Raw genomic sequence first — 6,255 nt, forward strand, 5'->3', positions numbered from 1 at the left:
ATCGAACATGTCGATTTAGCAAAATTAGCCGTCATCATTTGGTTAATGGCTGGAACTTATACTGTACGTAGTGACTCAAATGAGCAACTTTATTCCCTTAAATGAGACTTAATCAAGTAATTATTTCAAGGGGTCGGGGCAACTGGGACCGCGGGCCGAGTTGTCCCACCCATTACGAGATTTTTTTTCACAATGTGTTATCCTGGGGATTATATTCATCAAAGTTTTCCCGATCGAGATATCATGGACTGATAATTTCGTAGAGTAAGTGCTGAAAGTGCCGTTTTCGGAATAATAAAACATTACTGATACTTATAGGCGCCGCTACTGAGGCAAAATTCACTGAGGCAGTACAAATATTCTAACAGTAGGGGCAGCAAATACTGCATACAAATATGACATTTTATGCCGTGTGCCACGTACGTGTTTAGATTTAAAAAAAAACTGCTGAAATTGTTAAATTTAATTCTAAAATATAGAACATTGTGAAAGATTTCTGCCTAAATGAGACAGAAAATCGTGTACAACTCTTGAACGCACACACAGGTCACGGAGTGACCCTGAGTGCACATAGCTGACTGTGTTACAACGTAGGGGTGATACATTTTCGCAATAGGTGTGATCAAACTCACTGCATATCAATTTGTTGTGTACAAAAAACGCTCCTTTTATAAGGCATAGAAATGGGACGTTTAACGCACAGTCCAGGCCCCCGAAGCTACCGCCATTTTGTTTAATCCATTAGAAGCTAAAATAAGCCCCCATTAATATTAATTTCGTACGATGCTCCCTCGTCAACTGTGGTTTTGTACGTGTATTAGACAATACGCACACCAGCGCAATGACAAAGGTCAACTTGGCAAATTTATTAATGTATTCATTTTGTTACGCGCTTGTGACGCGAAGGATTCAGCGAATCAAGCAAGCGCAAATCTGAGACGATACGTTGCGCTTTATAAAGTATCGATATCACAAGCGATATCAATTAAAAACAAAACAATGTTTGTATTGCGTCTTATAGGCCTATGCTAATTCTAAAAGGGAAGATGAAAAGAGTAGATCAAGTCGCGATTAGGTAAAAAGGTGGTGGGGTGGGGGCAAATCATGGTTATTACAATGATGGTAATACAAAGAGTAATTTCTTGTTACAAATTTAATTTGGAGAAGTAAAAAAAAAAAATCTTCATGATCCCCGTGCCTGCTTTCTTCTGGCGTCCGTTTCATAATGAATTACACTGAGCTATTTAAACATCGCTATTATTGTGATAACCGTGGGAAGCTTGATTATGATTGGTATTCGTAGTTACCATACTTGTAACTCATGATGAAACGGGCCCCAGTTTATCATGCTCAATATGTTTCCTGTCCCTTTTTTTCCATTTAATCATTTTCCCACTCATGTTCTTTTGTGCCGCCCTTCTCCTACATATGAAGAGCTCACTTTTAAAAGGGGTTAGGTCCATTTTTAATCAAATTTGATTTTTATGTTAATTGATTTTTAGTAGCTCTATAAGATGATACCATAGAAAAGTTGAAATTCCCATAAAAAGTGAACTAAAAAAAGAAAATTCACTTTTTTCAAAAGGGGTTAGGTCCATTCATAATTTTTCTGGAAAATAATATCTTTAAAAAATATGAAGATAAGTAGATTTCTTTTATACCCAATTTTGAATTTCTAATGGTAGGGTATCATGAAAATTCATTTTCGCATAAGAATATTGCAATATGGGAGAATAAAAAAAAAATGATTTTCTTGGAGTGGCCCTAGCCCCTTTTGCAACTTAACTTTTCATATATTTCCTTCTTATTTTCCCACTTGTTATCTGTCTCCTGGTTTCCAAAAATCTCGTCTTATTTCTCTTCCACCCCTTTTGTTCCTACTTCCAACACCAGCTCTCTCACCACCCCCTCTAAATTATCTCTTCATAATTATGTGCCCCTCCATTTCTTTCTCATCTCTTTTCAACCCACTTCTCATCACTCTTTCCCTCTCTCGATCTCCGTCTCACTTTGAATTTTGCCAATTCCAAATCCCTTTCATTTTAGCTCGGTACAAATACTATATGAACACAAATGAAAGACATGAAGGAATTTTCTGGTTAGTGGTGAATTTTATTAATTATCCAGAAAAAAATCACATTATCAGAGGATTAAGCTTTACCTTTTTCTTAAGCGTATGTTAATAGTTTGAACCAAAATAAATATGTTTTTGTATGCTGGGGGGGCACAATTCCCCCTACTTTTTGAAGCACTGAAAAGTGCCTTTTTATGCAAGAAAATGCCCCCTCACGAACGTGTACTGTGTCCCTTTCACCTGATGAGAACCTGTTTTAGGTAATACCAATTAGTGCTCTTCCTTATATGCAATTTTTCACCCAAAAATGCCCCCCACGTGTTCTGTGCCTTTCCATCTGAGAGCCCGTTTCATGTAATACAAAGTGCCCCCTCGCCTTCTTGAAAGTGCCCTTTCTTGAATCACTGCCCCTTTTTACCCAAGAAGAGCGCTTCTAAAGAATTTGTTCTGTGCCCCTTTCACTTGAGAAGGATCTGTTTTATGGTCACCATGACGAGTGCCCTTTGAAACAAGAAAACAATATTTTCATTTCTATAATATACTTCTGAAGGAAATCCTGTGTGCATTAAGTTTAATAATTCATGTGAGTGGGGTATATAAGCAGATTCGTACAGATGGAGGGGGGGGCTTGAAGGACTCTTGCCCATAGGCGGTGGAAGCGGTGGGATAGGGGGACCTGTCCCCCCTAAATTTGAGGTGGGGGACAGTCCCCCCTCCTAAATTTTTTGTTGAGAATCTTTTTTTTTTTGCTCGTCAATTTTTTTTCCTGCGTCCCCCCTAAATTCAGGTAGACCCCCCCTTAAAAATTGTTGTGCCCCCCCTAAAATTGTGGTTGACAACCTTTTTTTTGCTGGAAATTTTTGTGGTCCCTTCTAAGATTTAGGTGGATAAATTCAGGTGGACCCCCTAAATTTTTTGCCTTCCGCCGCCAATGCTCTTGCCCCCCCCCAAAAAAAAAAAAATCACGACCAAGGGGAAAAAAGAAAAAGGAAAGCAAAGGGTGAAATATATCATTTTGAATATTTTGTCGAAATCTATCACAAAATTGGATATTTGTTTTTAAAATGTCAAAATTTTGCTTGCTCGCAACTTTTTAAAAATTTCACATAAAACAGCATTTTCCCTGTGCCCCCCCCCCCCCACTTTCAAGCAACTTCAATCCGCTGCTCCTATTTGTATGTTTATAGCTTCTCTTTTTGCAACCAATTTTAATGAAAATCAATAAGAAATTTCATACGTCATGAATTTGGGTTGTGATAATAATTTTTTTTTTTTAATTGGACTTGGAAAAAAAAACCTTTTCCATCTTCATCACGTGGTTCCTAAGTCTTCAATGTTGAATAGTTGGATTTCTTGAATGAAAACATCCGTTACACCAGTCCTGCAGATTGAAAAAAATAGAGAAAGAAAATCAATTAAATTGTCATGATTTATAAAACAAATGTTTTAAGAAAAGTGAGACTATGCATAGGTATATATGTTTCAACACATACCATAGGAAATCTTACTTCTAATTATAAAGTTGTACTTCTATAAAGCATATCACTTCAACATGTTCTCTGCAGTTTACATACCACTCTCCATTCTAACTACATGTACCCTTCGAAAAAATGACAGAGATTTCTTGTAAATATGAATATATAAATTAACATATGTAAATTATATGAATAGTCAGAATTAAAGTTGATATGTTTTGTTGCACAGAATATTTTGATCTGTAATTAAAAACGACACTAACTATAATCTAGAAACAAAATTAAAATGGGTTTTTCAAAGGCAGGTCTATTTGTTGCCAAAAAAATGTGAACAACCTCTATTATCAAAAATAATCACTAACTAACTCACTCACTCACTCATATAACTGCTGTAGTTTGTATTTCTCTCTGTGGTCCAGGCACGGGTGTCTGGAAAACGAAGACCGAAGACCGGGGACACGTATCACACTCGTGTGAAAGCGTTTGTAGTTCACGCACGAAGCGTGTACAAAGCAGTGCAAAGTGTGTACAAAACACGTGCGCGGGTTAGAATGGACTTTGGACCTTGCCCCCTACACATGTTCTCCCATTGACATAACGCATGTCCCCGGTCTTCGATCTTCGTTTTCCAGACCTGTTGTTGGGTGTCTGGAAAACGAAGACAGAAGACCGGGGCCATCGCATCCGTCTAGCTAAAATAAACCATTATTATATTCAGATCAAATTCAGGAATATTCTGATATTGGATATGTAATGAATTATGATTGGTTAATGATTAATTGTATGGATATCGTAATGTGAATGATAATTGATTGAGCAATATATTGCGCTCAGCTCAGCTGGCATTAAAATTTTATACCATTGACATAACGCATGTCCCCGGTCTTCGATCTTCGTTTTCCAGACCTGTTGTTGGGTGTCTGGAAAACGAAGACAGAAGACCGGGGCCATCGCATCCGTCTAGCTAAAATAAACCATTATTATATTCAGATCAAATTCAGGAATATTCTGATATTGGATATGTAATGAATTATGATTGGTTGATAAGTAAATGATTAATTGTATGGATATCGTAATATGAGTGATAATTGATTGAGCAATATATCGCGCTCAGCTCAGCTGGCATTAAAATTTTATACCATTGACATAACGCATGTCCCCGGTCTTCGATCTTCGTTTTCCAGACCTGTTGTTGGGTGTCTGGAAAACGAAGACAGAAGACCGGGGCCATCGCATCCGTCTAGCTAAAATAAACCATTATTATATTCAGATCAAATTCAGGAATATTCTGATATTGGATATGTAATGAATTATGATTGGTTAATGATTAATTGTATGGATATCGTAATGTGAATGATAATTGATTGAGCAATATATTGCGCTCAGCTCAGCTGGCATTAAAATTTTATACCATTGACATAACGCATGTCCCCGGTCTTCGATCTTCGTTTTCCAGACCTGTTGTTGGGTGTCTGGAAAACGAAGACAGAAGACCGGGGCCATCGCATCCGTCTAGCTAAAATAAACCATTATTATATTCAGATCAAATTCAGGAATATTCTGATATTGGATATGTAATGAATTATGATTGGTTGATAAGTAAATGATTAATTGTATGGATATCGTAATATGAGTGATAATTGATTGAGCAATATATCGCGCTCAGCTCAGCTGGCATTAAAATTTTATACCATTGACATAACGCATGTCCCCGGTCTTCGATCTTCGTTTTCCAGACCTGTTGTTGGGTGTCTGGAAAACGAAGACAGAAGACCGGGGCCATCGCATCCGTCTAGCTAAAATAAACCATTATTATATTCAGATCAAATTCAGGAATATTCTGATATTGGATATGTAATGAATTATGATTGGTTAATGATTAATTGTATGGATATCGTAATGTGAATGATAATTGATTGAGCAATATATTGCGCTCAGCTCAGCTGGCATTAAAATTTTATACCATTGACATAACGCATGTCCCCGGTCTTCGATCTTCGTTTTCCAGACCTGTTGTTGGGTGTCTGGAAAACGAAGACAGAAGACCGGGGCCATCGCATCCGTCTAGCTAAAATAAACCATTATTATATTCAGATCAAATTCAGGAATATTCTGATATTGGATATGTAATGAATTATGATTGGTTGATAAGTAAATGATTAATTGTATGGATATCGTAATATGAGTGATAATTGATTGAGCAATATATCGCGCTCAGCTCAGCTGGCATTAAAATTTTATACCATTGACATAACGCATGTCCCCGGTCTTCGATCTTCGTTTTCCAGACCTGTTGTTGGGTGTCTGGAAAACGAAGACAGAAGACCGGGGCCATCGCATCCGTCTAGCTAAAATAAACCATTATTATATTCAGATCAAATTCAGGAATATTCTGATATTGGATATGTAATCAGTTATAATTGGCTGATAAGTTAATGATTAATTGTATGGATATCGTAATGTGAATGATAATTGATTGAGCAATATATTGCGCTCAGCTCAGCTGGCATTAAAATTTTATACCATTGACATAACGCATGTCCCCGGTCTTCGATCTTCGTTTTCCAGACCTGTTGTTGGGTGTCTGGAAAACGAAGACAGAAGACCGGGGCCATCGCATCCGTCTAGCTAAAATAAACCATTATTATATTCAGATCAAATTCAGGAATATTCTGATATTGGATATGTAATGAATTATGATTGGTT

This window comes from Lytechinus variegatus, chromosome 12, assembly GCF_018143015.1.
Source record: "Lytechinus variegatus isolate NC3 chromosome 12, Lvar_3.0, whole genome shotgun sequence".
Lineage (NCBI taxonomy): Eukaryota > Metazoa > Echinodermata > Echinoidea > Temnopleuroida > Toxopneustidae > Lytechinus > Lytechinus variegatus.